The following is a 15,636-nucleotide window of genomic DNA, read 5'->3' as shown; positions in this document are numbered from 1 at the left end:
CCAGCTACAGACCTCTCAAATTTGGGCTTATATTGCAACTCCTTTGTGCGTGAAACTGGGCACTGACAACTTGATATTCCATCGATGCTTGATCATTTCAATTGGGAGTCAAGAAAATAATTTTTTAGCATCCTGTCAACAGAAATGTTTGCATCTATTTAGCACTTGAAATGAAACTGTCACTTTACTGTAACTACTGCCGAGATATGTTTTGCGTTAATTGTATGTAAAGGGCAACAATACAATAATCGTAAATTATTAATGAAACCAATGATTAAAATTAATAATAATCTTTTATTGTCACAAGTATGAAGTTACTGTGAAAAGCCCCTAGTCGCCACATTCCGGCACCTGTTCAGGTACACAAAGGGAGAAATCAGAATTCGCAGCTGGTATGGGAATTGAACCTGCACTGCTGGCCTTCTCTACATTACAAACCAGCTATCTAGCCCACTGAGCTAAGCCAGCCCCTTAAGTAAGAGTTAGAGGGAATTGGATTGTTCATTGGATTAACTCTAGCCCTTTGCCTGTGGATTCAAATCTATGACAAGCTACTGGCTATAAGAGATCAATGTGAATATTGCTTGGTCTGCCTTATTGTAATTGTTTTCAAAAAATTTTTTTTTTTGGAATTTTCAACATTATGTACAAGCGTGTTTATTTATTGTACAGTATAATGCAGAAAGGCTTTTGTCTTACTTTACTTTATTTACAAATTGCTGCCATCTAGTTTGGCATATCCTCCCTCCCCCCCCTCCGTACCCCCCACACACTAGCCTCCCTTTCCCTAACCCCTCCCCGTCTCCCCGTCCCCCCTCCCTTATTGCAATTGTTACCTTGCAAGGACATGCCGCGACAAATCTTATTGTCATGCAAAATTTGAATAAATGGTTGCTCTGGGAACTGGAAAAATGGCACATTAGTGCAATAGAGATCATTCTTTTAATGTTGCGACTATTGCATATTGTTGGAACATTGTCTGCACCTTACTCTACATGAGGCAGTTTTAAACCTGACTTCGTGACCTGCATCTGGTACTGAGATGCAGAACCTGAAAAGGGAAAAGTTCTATTCCTCAATATGAACATCCCTCACATTGATGAACACAAATAGTTATTAAAACAAGTACTGATTAAGGGAAGCTAACCAGTTAAGATTTAAAAGCGATTATCAATAATGCTGAAGGTTAGTTATGGCGGCATGTGGCGCAGTGGTTAACACTGGGACTGTGGGGCTGAGGACCCAGGTTTGAATCCCAGCCCTGGGTCACGATCCTTGTGGAGTTTGCACATTCTTCCCAAGTCTGCATGGGTTTCACCCCCACAACCCAAAGATGTGCAGGTCAGGTGGATTGGCCACGCTAAATTGCCCCTTAATTGGAAAAAAAAAATACTTGGGTACTCTAAATTTTTAAAAAAAGATTAGACCTGCAATAAACAGCCAACTTGAGTGTTGTTAAAAAGAACGACATGTTGATGATGCTGTTAGTCGTGCACTCATCAGGACAAACGCAATAACGGCAAATCTCAAATTATGACAATTTATACCACAGGAGAAAAAGGGGCTGATTTTTGGAAAGTTCATTATGATTGGTTGAGTTGTTGTCATGGAGAAAGCAATTGGGATCTATCAACTTTCCAAACTCCTGAGTAATTTTAAAAAGGTGCAAGGTTTGAACATCTTCCTTTTCTTTGCAAAGAATGAGTTCCTGTGTATGAATGTATATCGCTTCTCGCAATCATAAGTGAGCCACGTTATGAGCTTGATTGATTACCTTAAATTTGTGTAGTTATTAGTGCTCTCAGGATTGTTCAGAAAGCGCTGCCCAAGCATGGAAGCACATCTGACAGTAGATGTTTTGCTTTGGGTTTTGCAAGCATGGGCTGGTTGAGTATGGCCTGTGCTCTTGCCCATTATGAATGACCAAAGGAACATGTTTGGTGGTGATCATTTGAAATTTGGCATTCTTGCATTTGTCCTGATGAGTGCAATGAAAATAGCTTTGGCATCAGGTGTCTCTTTTTAGAAATAAATCGGCAACCATTGCAAATGGATCTTAGTTGAATAAATTAAAAAATTGCATTTATCTAGCACCTTCCACAACCAGAGGAGTTTTCAAAGGACTTTACTGCTAATGGGTGGGATTTTCCACATGACCTCCATTGTCCAGTAGTGTGATCTTGAAATCCCGCTGCTGTCAATAGGGTTTCCTGTTGTATGCACACTGTGCAGCTGGGAAACCCATGGTGGGGGTTCACCATCAGTGGGACCAGAAGATCCTGCTGATAGGAGCGGACAGAAAATTCCAGCCAACAGGCATTTGTAGAGCATATTCACCATTCCAATGCAGGGAAACACAGCAACCAATTTACACACAGCAAGTTTCATAGTGATGAGATCAATACTAGACCATCTGAGTTTAGTGATGTTGATTGAGGGAAAAATATTCGCTGGAACATCATGGAGAAATCCCGTTTTTCTTCAAAAAGTTCCATGTGGGACTTATGTTGATCAGAGAGGGCAGGTGTAATCTTGGTTAAATGGCACCTTCTTGGGGGTGGCATGTGGTGCAGTGGTTAGCACTGGGACTGTGGCACTGAGGACCCATGTCTGTGTGGGTTTCACCCCTACAACCCAAAGATGTGCAGGTTACGTGGATTGGCTATGCTAAATTGCCCCTTAATTGGAAAAAATATATAATTGGGTACTCGAAATTTATATATTTTTTAAATGGCACCTTCCTCCATGCAGTATTGATGCGTCATCTTAGATTTTAAGCTCAAGTCCTTGGTGTAGGGCTTGAATGCACAATCTTTGATCCAGCATTGAGGGTGGTAATACTAAACCAAGCTATGTTACATTTTATTATACATTTAACATAAACGAGCAGTGACAAATGTATGTAAATAAATTTATTTAGATATTGAAATAAGTTTTTTTGTTTTAGGAAAATACATATATGTAAAGGAACTAGACACAGGTGAACATTTAGCAGAATTGTGCAAGAAGTCCTTGGCGCCCTAAGTGACCTTAGTGCCCAAAGGTTAGGTGGGGTAATGGGAGTAGGGCAGGAACTGAAGGCAGTGTTGCTTTGTTTGCAGATGATACAAAGGTCTGTAGAGGTGCAGGTAGTATTGAGGAATCAGGCGGGCTGCAGAAGGACTTGGACAAGCTAGGAGAGTGGGCAAAGGTATGGCAGATGGAATACAATGTGGAAAAGTGTGAGGTTATGCACTTTGGAAGGAGAAACAGAGGCCTAGACTATTTTCTAAATGGGAAGATGCTAAGGAAATCAGAAGCACAAAGGGACTTGGTAGTCCTTGTTCACAATTCTCTTCAGGTTAACGTGCAGGTTCAGTCGGCAGTTACGAAGGCAATTGCAATGTTAGCATTCATGTCGAGAGGGCGAGAATACAAGACCAGGGATGGACTTCTGAGGGTATATACGGCTCTGGTCAGACCCCATATGGAATATTGTGAGCAGTTTTGGGCCTGGTATCGAAGAAAGGATGTGCCGGCCTTGGAAAGGGTCCAGAAGGGGCTGGTTTAGCACACTGGGCTAAATCGCTGGCTTTTAATGCAGACCAAGGCAGGCCAGCAGCACGGTTCGATTCTCGTACCAGCCTCCCCGAACAGGCGCCGGAATGTGGCGACTAGGGGCTTTTCACAGTAACTTCATTGAAGCCTACTCGTGACAATAGGCGATTTTCATTTCAAGAGGTTCACAAGAATGATCTATGGAATGAAGAGTTTGCCACATGAGGAACGGTTGAGGACTCTGGGTCTGTACTTGTTGGAGTTTAGAAGGATGAGGGGGATCTTATTGAAACTTACACGCTATTGCGTGGCCTGGATAGAGTGGACGTGGAGAGGATGTTTCCACTTGTAGGAAAAACTAGAAACAGAGGACATAATCTCAGACTAAAGGGATGATCCTTTAAAACAGAGCTGAGGAGGAATTTCTTCAGCCAGAGGGTAGTGAATCTATGGAACTCTTTGCCGCAGAAGGCTGTGGAGGCCAAATCACTGAGTGTCTTTAAGACAGTGATAGATAGGTTTTTGATCAATAAGGGGATCAGGGGTTATGTGGAGAAGGCAGTAGAATGGGGATGAGAAAAATATCAGCCATGATTGAATGGCAGAGCAGACTTGATGGGCCGAGAGGCCTAATTCTGCTCCTATGCCTCATGGTATCATAGTGGTTAGCACAATTGCTTCAAAGCTCCAGGGTCCCAGGTTCGAATCCCGGCTTGGGTCACTGTCTGTGCGGAGTCTGCACGTTCTCCCCGTGTGTGCGTGGGTTTCCTCCGGGTGCTCCGGTTTTATCCCACAGTCCAAAGATGTGCAAGTTAGGTGAATTGGCCATGCTAAATTGCCCTTAGTGTCTTAGTATTGGGTGCGGTTACTGTGTTTTGGGAATGGGGTGGAGATGTGGGCCTGGAGAGGGTGCTCTTTCCAAGAGCCGGTGCAGACTCGATGGGCCGAATGGCCTCCATCTGCACTGTAAATTCTATGATTCTATGTTCTTATGGTCTTCTGGGTGGGCCTAGGTAGGGTGCCCTTTCGGAGGGTCAGTGCAGATTCAATTAGCTGAATGGTCTCCTTCTGCACTGTAGGGACTCTATGATTCTATGAAGTGAAAATACAAAGTATAAAGCTACCCTGTAGCACTGGCTCTTTAACATTTCTTTAACTTTCATATCAAAATGATCGCTGTTCTCTGGGATCAGGATGCCAAAGTGTAAATCATTATTTGTATTTTTGCAAAATAAAGAAGCAAAACATATTTTTCTCTCTTTCTGATTATTTTCACAGGAAAACCCTCGAACAGTACTTGAAGTCAAACTTGGAAAGGAGCTATTCCATCAGCCTTCAAAAGGTCTGACATTTTAGCTCTACAACGCTGTGAAGATCTTACATGTGTCTGGAGCAGTGATTTCTTTAAACAGTATAGAGGACGGTCGCAGGTGGAAGAGGGGTGGCATTTGAAGATAATGGTGCCGACCTGCTGAATTAACAGTGCCCAGCTCCTTCATGAAACAATGTTAGGGTGTTGTGCCTATTCTAATAGAAGTCAGTCTATTTTCAATACCCTGAGCCTACGAGGTGCTCCCACTCATTCGATCTTAGTGAATAGCCTGGAGAAGAACCATTAAGACAATTCCTGAGGCATGTGTTCCTTTCTTTTCCCAGGTGCAATAACCTCATTGATTTGCTATATGAAGGATTCTAGTAAAGTGACAGCCTTCAAAAAAATTAAATAAAAAGAAAGTAAATTTGGTTGTTGGCATATATTAAATTGTAAGGCAATGTTTAAACTATATAACCAATGCATAACGCATGGCAAATCACTATATTTGTGTCAAGTTTGGTTTGGCAAAGAATCTTTTGTCACTTCATCTTCCATCATGTTAAAATATACAATAGCTTATATATTGAATTATTTTTTGCAGATGGTGTCTTAAAATAAAATTTTCAGGTTGTTATATTTAATTTGTTTAATTGAATAGATTATAGGATAAGAAACCTGAAACGCATACTGAAGTTTTGCATGTAATCTTGAATGTAAATAGGGTCACAATACATTTAGTTTTTAAAAAATGCTGTATGTTCAGGGTCATTTCCATCACATTGCAAAAGCCAACTTCATAAGGACTTGGACACCTCTTTTAGACTCAAAATTAACCTTGTGTATGAATTGAATGGATTCTAGTATGACCTAGCATAACAGGTACCTGTTATGTACTGGATTGTATGACATATAATATCAACTGGTAATGGAACATTCCTGACCTCTGTTCGGCAGAACAGAACTGTGCTAATGAAGAATATATTTCAGACAAAATTATTATTTGAAAAAATAAATTTAGAGTTCCAAATTCTTTTTTTTTCCAATTAAGAGGCAATTTAGCGTGGCCAATTCACCTACCCTGCACATTTTTTTGGGTTGGTGGGGGTGAGACCCACGCAGACACGGGGAGAATGTGGAAACGCTGCATGTGCAGTGACCTGGGGCCAGGATCGAACCCGGGTCCTCGATGCCTTGAATTTCCGACTAAATTATGGACTGTTTATTGTTAGCGAGGAAAATGGACAGTAGCCAATCAAATGAGCGGAAATAAAAGAGCGTTTTATTATCATTTGTATTTTAAAACTGCTTCCAAGATCTAAATAAGAAATATTTTGATCAGCGTTGATGTAAGTATGTATGTCTCTACATTCACAAAGCTCTTTTTCAGGACAATATATGGTTGAACTGAATAAAGTACAAATGATCAGATACTGCCTTAACCTTTATAATAGGTAATATTTTCATGTCACAAGTCGGTATTTTTATGTAAGTAATTTATGTTATCAGATGTAAAGATCTTTTAATGTTTCAGGAGAAACTTTGCGGCATGATGTGGGATGGGTGTGTGAATGAACTAGGCCCTTGAATGTAAATGGAGAGGCCTGAGGCACTCTCCATATTGGGTCTTGGCCTTCATTTTAATGAAGGGAGACGAGTTGCTGAGAGCAAAAAAAAGTGAATTGCCTGGTTTTGTGTGGTTGAAGATTGGGCCACACTGAGATACTAGCAGCTCAGGTAATCCAGGAAGACAGTTGACCATGGGTGGTGCTGGGGATTTGGTAGATGGGGTGATGGGTGAAGGGCAGGAAAAATGGCTTAATTGGGTGGGGAGGGGGGGGGACAGTGATGGGACGTAAGTGTGGGGAAGCAAATCATCAATTAGGGCAGCAGTATCTTAACATGGGGTTGGGAGGAAAATTCTGTTCCAAGTGCAGGTAAATATATTTATACCTTTTTAAATAACTTTGGCTGTGGCCCGGCAGGTTTTTTAATGGCCAATTGTTTTGACTGTCTGTAGGCTTGGGTTTCTAACTGGCAGGGACTCGCTACTTCAGGGCAAAACAAAATTGCAGTGAAGTCCTCAAACAGTTCTTAGGTCCTTACATTCAGTGCAAAGGGGCTGATTCTTGTTTTAGGCACAGGAATTACATGGCGACTTTTCACAATATGGTGACGCACTTCCTGCTCACAATCCACTTTTGTTTATTGGTAGCGCAGCCAAAAAATAGTTCTTAGAATGTGCAAACATTGTCTGAGAAATTAATTAAACCAATTCTGGCCTGATAAACGTTTGTTTTTTAACGATCAAAATGAAGGGAAGCTGGCCGTCCTCTGAAACTAGCACTTATAGCTCCAGACAGGGTTTGCATATTTGTCTATCCCACACACGGAAACAAAGACAACAGAAATTCCTTCCAGAAAGAACTTAATAGAAACCAGTTTTCATTTAATATTAATACAGAATGCTTCTTGTTTGTACACACTCAAAAATAACACATGTGCATGGAAGACAGAATGAGCTGCTGAACTAGTTAACAGAAAATCATTTAAATTTGTCACATTTTGGCCCCAGACAAAGTTTTAATAGAAAAGACATCAAATGTAAAAATATTGTAATTTGCAACATGACGAATCTTGGTCCATTACACTTTACCACTATGTATTCTTTGCATAATTATCCACTTATTCAGTTAACAGCAGCAATTAGGAGAAGGTTTAAAACTAGATTAATTTTCAGTCAATGGAAAATTTTGCATATCAGATATTCACTTAACAAGAGTATTGCAGTCAACTGAATTTAAACCATACTGTTACTTTAGAATTTCTTCCACATGTAATAATATATTCAGAGCTTCATGATTACTATACTTTATTATTCATGGCATGTAAATCAAAGCACTGCTTGGCCCATAACCAACTGAATCATTGAAACAGAGCGTTAAGCAAAATCTGACATTGTATATTGCATCTAACCCTGAAATGTTTGCTAATCTTAGCTTCTCCTGGTGCAGGAGCTCACTGTTTGTACACTAAAGGTTACGCAGCTGAGCACTTGCCAGAACCAACTACTACCCCTATGTCTTCTAGTGGATATATTCTTAACAATCATGTCTACGTACTAAAATTGTAGCCCTGGAATTTTGCCAAGGATAACAGCATACTAATGTTTAAATTCTTCATCTGAAATTCCTCCCTCCACTGTTTTATCAGAGGGCTTTAAGTTACTTATTTCAAATGGATGAAATCTCTACCTTAACAGCAGAGAGAAAAAGTTTTCATACAGGCATCAAATATCCATACTGTACTGGGTAGGTTCAGAAATATGGGGCGAAATTCTCCTACCCGCCCCGCCACATTTCTGCGTCGACCGGCTGGCGGGAGTCTCCGTAACACCGGCCGGTCAATGGGGTTTCCCATTGTGGGGCAGCCCCACGCCGTCGGGAAACCCCCCGGTGCCGGCAGAACGGAGACTCCCGCCGGCGGAGAATGACACCCATGTTCTTTATTTCTATGAAAATGTTGCCTCTTTGAAATAAATAACATGTTTGTTGATTCTGTGAACAGATGCCAAAAAATAATTGTCTGCACTAAAGCTGAATGGTCAGAAATTGTGGCCAGTATTCAAATTAACATGAAGATAGAAATTAAGAGTAAATTAATTGCTTATTAAATGTGGAACAAAGTAATTACTTGGCATGGATATATGAACTTAATTTCCTCATCTATTACTTTATTTTTTTTCATTTTTAAAGTGCCCAATTCTTTTTTTCCAATTAAGGGGAAAGTTAGTGTGGCCAATCCACCTACACTGCACATCTTTGGGTTGTGAGAGTGAGACCCATGCAGTCACGGGAGAATGTGCAAACTCCACACGGACAGTGACCTGGGACCGGAATCGAACCCGGGTCCTTGGCATCACTTTTTGAAGAATCTCTTTTCTACCAAAATACAAATTGGAGGAATGTGGAATATATGGAGAAGGTCTCCCTTTGAAACGTTTGAAGTAATAAAGTGTCCCCGAGTTTATAAAGTGTGACCCAGCAAGCTACTTAAAGAAGGCGAGCTCACCTCCTCAGCTTAGATAGAGGTGGGCAATGGGTATGAGCTTGCCAACAAAAAGGATTGGTGGCCAGACCAGGTTTGCCACACAATAACTGTTGATCACCTGTTGCAAGAACGGTGCTGCACTGCAGTGACTGCACTTCAAAAATATTTAATCGGCTGTGAAGTGCTTTGGAACATCTGGAGGTCATGGACGGTGCTATATAAATGCAAGGCCTTTTTGTGATTCGTACATAGGTATGACATAAGCGTTACTTCCTGCATCAGAATCTGGGCCATACCACAACTATGTCAAGCTTTTCCTTCAGTTTTATTGGCACAAGTGTTACCCAGAAAAGCTGGGAAGCTAGTCAATTCCAAATAACTAGAACAGTATCTGGCCATTAATTCCACAGTCAAATAATGGTTTGACTCTCTGTGGGGAGCAACAATAAGGACTCAGCTAATATAATCTCTTACATCTTCATTAAAAAATGACATCACATGCAAGATGTACAGCTGAAACCATTAAAGTTTCCATTGATTTCATCTTGCTTGCAGATGACATTCTATATTATTGCATCTTGCATATGGTAAAATATCACAAATGATGTTGTTTCTGCAAACAGACAATGCATCTTGAGAGTAAAAAAGGGCGAGGAAGGAGTACATTTTGAACAGAAGAAAACTCTTCCTCTTAAAGAGTCACCGTGGTATTTCTTATCCATAGAGATGAATGTTTTCTTGGTGCACGTAGAGTATTAAATGTGAGTTCATTTTTTCTCCCGTTCTTAATGCGTTCATAGGAATGTGCAATTTCTGTGAGAATGCTGATGTGAGGACTAATGTACGACTGGAGAGGGAACAATCAGGACACAACTGCAAAACTGTTGATAGATCACTTTAGTTAATCAACTTAATGGACATAAAAGCAGTAGGAATAAAATATAGTGACTGTGCGCCATCCACTATGGGATGCATGCATTTAAGCATCCACACAGCAGACAGATTGCAAACAGTTTCACTCACCGACTATGATTTGGTCATCACTGTAGGGGGTAAGGGGGAAAAGGCAAATACTGTACTAGGGTGGAAGACATAAATAACGGGGGATCCAAAATTCATGGGAAGCAGCATTTCAATAATCTACAAGTGGGCAGGAGAGAATGTGGGAAATATGGTAGAGAAGGGGATGAGGGGGCAGCACGGTAGCACAAGTGGATAGCACTGTGGCTTCATAGCGCCACGGTCCCAGGTTTGATTCCCCGCTGGGTCACTGTCTGTGAGGAGTCTGCACGTTCTCCCCGTGTGTGCGTGGGTTTCCTCTGGGTGCTCCGGTTTCCTTCCACAGTCCAAAGACGTGCAGGTTAGGTGGATTGGCCATGCTAAATTGCCCTTAGTGTCCAAAAAGGTTAGGAGGGGTTATTGGGTCACGGGGATAGGGTGGAAGTGAGGGCCGAATGTGTGTCGATGCGGACTCGATGGGCTGAATGGCTTCCTTCTGCACTGTATGTTCTATGATCCAGAAATCTGGGGTATGCAAAGATATGTATGATTTTCATGGTAGGATCTCTTGATCATTAAAAAAAATTACTGTAATTTAATTTAGCTTCTAAGGTAATTGTACGGCTGGCCAGCTGCCACATGGGAAAGCCAATGGTAGGAGGCCCCATTTCCTGCAGACAGTTGTTGCCTTGAAAGATTCCTTCTGTTCAGGTGGTTTGCCAAATGCAGAATTAGACAGATTGAATCTTGCCAAGTTCATAATGAATCACTCAAAATGCTGGCATTAATTGGGAATATAAATGGGAGGATGTGAATTGATTGGGATTCTTGCAACTGGGAAAGAGTGAGGGTTGAGTGTGGGTGGTAGGGGAAAGGTGTGGGGTTGCCATAGCCCAGTAATTCTGTTCACCTAATTTGTTCTGCCGGTGATTTCGCAGCCATTTGTATTTTGTGTGTTCTGAGTACATGTACGCATCTTGTTCCATAGTCCCACAATGCATATCGATGTCTATGCGGTCATTATAAACCATCTCTCTGCAAGGAAATACCACCATTTAGGGTGGTGGAAGCAACACAGCAGGACTGTAGTGCTTATTTTTGAACTCATATACACTACCTCTTAAAGTAGATACTAGCTCAGAAATATTAGACACGAGTGAGCTTGAGATCGGTGTATGAGAAAAGGAGATTTCGAGGCCCGATAAGGAATTCCCACTAGCAAACGAAAGTCCAGGATGTTTACTTGCCCCATTGAATTTTCTATGTAATCCGTACTTCATGGGACCACCTACAAAAGCAGGGGACTTCATGAGTTTGAATTTGTGAACCAGTTAATGTGTCTTTGCCAGACACAGTGTAGACTGGTTTGCGTTTTCTGAAAATGTTACCACCTGGCTGTGAATCACCACTGGGTAACAGCTGCCTGTTCTGTAGATTACCATAGAGCAGTAATCAACAGTAGTGTCAGGGAATAAATAACTCAGTCATACAGGTGGTTGGGGGCATCTTGGCTTAGTGGGCCCTTTTGTGACTTGACTTACAAAATTGGCATGCATGCTGAGGTGCAGCACGTTTTCAAGCCACCACAAGTTACTCGCCAGCAAGTGATCTGGTATAGCCCTGCCAGCGGGTTTCATGGCAGCATGGAGTGGTTATAATGGGAAATCCCATAGAATCCCGCTGTCAGCCAATGGCGCGCAGCCGAGTAACACGCGGCTGGCAGACTGGAGAATCCTGCTCAGGAAGTATCAAAAATGGATTCTGTTTCCGATAGCCAGCACAGAACTGGTAATTCCCGCGCATAAAAAGGACCACGACTTGGAAACAAATATAGGCTTAGAAACAACAAAATGGTCCACAGCAGTCTTTACAACAGGTTTCCAGCTATATCCCTTTCATAAGGGCATAATTTGGAAGAAGTATACAAAATCTAATGCTGCTGCATTATTAGAGTAAGTGTAAGGGGACATGCAGAGCGACACCACTTAATGACAAACAACACATTCAATTTAAAGAAATAAAAGCAATGTTGAACCAGGCAATTTTATAATTAATAAAAAAGGCATGACAGTCGATCAGCTTATGGAGCGAATAGGTATGACATCATGACTTTGTCCTTTTTATTGTTTTAAGGACCCTCTGCAAATACTCACTGACTGCTCAATATATTTGGCCTGCACTGTACATATTCTCCCTTCTCTTTTGGGGATCTGGCTCACTGCTCATCCTGTTTGCTCTTGCAGTTGCACCATTGTGTACTAGGTAACATAACATAGGCACCAGCCACCACACCAACAATCCTCTGCCATCCCCAGGAAATCTAATTGGGTTGAGCTTTAACCTGGGTGTGAGGGGCGAAAGATTTGAGCCCCACCTTTAACTTGAATGCATTAATTCCCCGTCTACAGAATCCCCTCATCAGAGATATTTTTTGTTGCTCTTTATTCTGTGGTGAATGTAGGACATTGTTATATATTGCATTTTATGTTTGTTGCAGTAATGCTATTAAAATCCATGATTTAAGATACATACAGTGTGTCTACTAAAGCTGTGATGATGGGGTCATAAAAGTGAGGTATTCATTAGTTTTAACCATTTACTTGTTTGCAGATAGATGGCGAATGGAACATTGTTTTGGTTTTGGAGGATCCCTATTTATAGATAATTTATGAGGGATGGTACTTAACCCTAGATAAACAGGTCATGGAATCTTAGTGGCAGGATACCGAAGAATGCTTTATGATATAATTAAGAGGTGGATCCAGGTCTATATGTAGTTTTTTAAAAATATATTTTTATTGGCATTTTCAACTTTAACATAACAGTTTGATGTGTAAGGCACATAGGGCAGGATTATCCGGTCTCCTACGCCAAAATCGTGTTCGGCGATCGGCCGGAGAATCCCCGTTGGCACTGAATTTGGGGGCTGCGCCACTTTGCAATGATCCACTCCCTCCAAAACGGCATACTATGTGAGTACGCTGCATGCCGTCGGGACGGACTTAGGACGTTACCCGAGGCCCTCCCACAATGCTCCGCCCCAGATGGGCCGAATTCCCGATGGCGTGTGCTATTTTTTTTCAGGAACCCGGCATGGCGGCTACGTCATGGTCCAGGGCCGCCACAGTCAGGTGGGTGCTGATCCACAGGCAGGGGGGACTTTAGCGGGGGCTGGGGGCACTGGTGGGGGTTGGTCCGGGGATGGCGAGCCTGGCAAAGGGGACCGCTATTTGACAAGCCGGGTCCGCACGCGGCCGGCGTCATGTTGCCCGGCGCGGCCACTGCATGCTGCCGCCTTGTTCATGTGCAGCTACGGACCCGGCAATTCTCCGGCCGTATCCACAGCTGGAGCCGGGAGCTCTACGTGCCTGCTAGCCCCCCCACCTGACGGAGGATCGGTGGAGGTTCTGCGCCATTTTTACGTGCTTAAAATGCCACTGTTTCCACGCCGGCGTCAGCAATTAGTCTCCCAAACGGAGAATCCGGTATTTACAAAGTAGCAGCTCAAGTGTGTCTGATATTTACAAGCGAGTTCGTGTCTTATGTACAACAGTTTTTACAAGGGTCCTCGCTTCCCCAGTTGGAGGCACAGTCCGGTTTTTTTCCTTTTTCCCCCCCGGTGGGGTTTTAAATTTTTTGTTGTTTGGTGTTGTGGGGGGTAGGGGGGGGGGGGGCTGCGTGGCCCTTCCCCTCATCCCCTTGCTCTCCGTGCTTCATTTCATGCCAGTTTTGGGATCCCTTCCCTCCCCTCCCCCCCTCTGCCCCTGTCTCTTAAACCTGCCCTCCCTTGTCTTCCTCTCTCTCTTCCCCCCACCCCCCTCTTCCTTGTCACTGTTTGCCTCAAACAGGTCTTGGAACAGGCTGATGAATTGCACCCATGCTTCATGGAAATACACCCTCGAATGGTGTACTTGATCTTTTCTAGGTAGAGATATTCCGCCAGGTCTGCCAGCCAGTCTGCAGCCGTGGGTGGTGCTGCCATTTGCCAGCTGAGCAGGATTCTTCGGCCTGCGATTAGGGATGCAAAAGCCATGGCGTCGCCCCTCTTCCCCATATGAAGTACTGGCTGGTCCGATACCCCTGTTGCCTTTTCTGTGGCTCTGCTGTAACTATGGCAGTCAGTGAGGTTGCCCTCCTTTCTTTTGATATCTATATTCTAATGCTCAGAGTCGCCAGGTATCAAATGATACCACCACAAGGTTCAACCGGCTTTCGATCAAAGAGCCAAACACCAGTTACTTAGTTCAAGGTTAAGAGTACTTTATTTATACACACAATTAGTCATGCAATATAAACACTACTAGCTAAACTACACCTATCGACTAAGACAACCTGTACTTAAATTCAGGCACCCGGCTTAGGTCAGAGGAACAGTGGCCGCTGTCCGATTCTGGATCTCTCGGGTTCGAAGGAGTAACTACTGCTCAGCTATGCTCATCCGTCTGGTAGCGGGCGTTGAACTTGGACTTGCTTCTGGTGGTGCTGCGATTGGAGATGGACGTTGCCGGGGCGCCAGGTCCAAAAGAGGACGAACACATGGTGGACTCTCTTCTTATGCTTGGGGGTTTTCGCGCTCTTTTGGGCGGTCCTTCAGTTTGGACCCCACTAATTTCATAGAATTTACAGTGCAGAAGGAGGCCATTCAGCCCATCGAGTCTGCACCAACTCTCGGAAAGAGCACCCTACCCAAGGTCAACACCTCCACCCAATCCCAATAACCCAGTAACCCCACCCAACACTAAGGGCAATTTTGGACACGAAGGACAATTTAACATGGCCAATCCACCTAACCTGCACATCTTTGGGCTGTGGGAGGAAACCGGAGCACCCGGAGGAAACCCACGCATACACGGGGAGGACGTGCAGACTCCACACAGACAGTGACCCAAGCTGTGAATCGAACCTGGGACCCTGGAGCTGTGAAGCAATTGTGCTATCCACTATGCTACCGTGCTGCCCCAAATCGGGTGATCACTGATCACTATGTTCGATTTTGAACCAATAAATGGGTTGGGTGTGTCCCAAGCAGTCACTGACCCTGTTGTTTAAGCTTCCATAGCACAGGGAGTGGCGCCGAAATGTCTGGGACTGTACCGGTCGCTCGAGTACCAGTCCTTTGTCTGGTGGAGATGGGCCATCAAATGCTAATTGGTCGGAGTTTCAATACCGTCTGGATTCCTCACTTGCAAATAGACATTTCACGCTCTGAGCCTGCCTGAATCGTGCTCTGTCCATTTTACCCGCCATGCTTTGCGAGCTTCTCTGTTCCTGGTTGTAAGTGGCCATCCCAGATGGCTACACCCCTGAGACTGCCACTCTCGGGCACGGCTCCACCCTGACCCCCACAACCTTGGGTATCGCCTAAAAGAAGGCTGTCCAGAACCCAACAAGCCTGGGCATACCCAGAACATGTGGTTGGCCGGGCCTCCCTGGCACAGTTCGCATTTGTCCTCCACCTCTGGGAAGAATCTGTTCATTCGGGTTCTAGTCAGGTGGGCTCTGTGCACCACTTTAAACTGAATGAGGCTGAGCCTAGCACAGGAGGAGGTGGAGTTGGCCCTGCTCAGTGTTTCCTCCAGAGTCCCCACCCCACTTCCATCCCCAGTTCGCCTTCCCATTTTCATCTAGTTTCGTCCAATGGTAGTCTTGTCCTCTCTATTGACTGTCCGTATATGTTCCCACAGTACCCCCCTCCATATTGTCGGTGTTGATTAGCTCCTCGAGCAGAGTGTCTCTCG

The 15,636-nt window shown here is 43.6% G+C and overlaps 1 long non-coding RNA gene across 4 annotated transcripts in view; it reads left to right on the top strand.

Annotated features, from left to right (window-relative positions):
• Positions 1-6,280, top strand: part of LOC140398446 (uncharacterized) — a 39,209-nt gene extending 32,929 nt beyond the window's left edge. For all 4 annotated transcript variants that reach the window (XR_011937486.1, XR_011937489.1, XR_011937487.1 and 1 more), the window contains one exon: positions 4,816-6,280. This is a non-coding gene — a long non-coding RNA (uncharacterized lncRNA). The remainder of the gene's footprint in view (positions 1-4,815) is intronic.
• The last annotated feature ends 9,356 nt before the right edge of the window (positions 6,281-15,636 follow it).

Source organism: Scyliorhinus torazame, chromosome 21, assembly GCF_047496885.1.
Source record: "Scyliorhinus torazame isolate Kashiwa2021f chromosome 21, sScyTor2.1, whole genome shotgun sequence".
NCBI lineage: Eukaryota > Metazoa > Chordata > Chondrichthyes > Carcharhiniformes > Scyliorhinidae > Scyliorhinus > Scyliorhinus torazame.
This window is presented reverse-complemented; position numbering and strand designations above follow the sequence as displayed.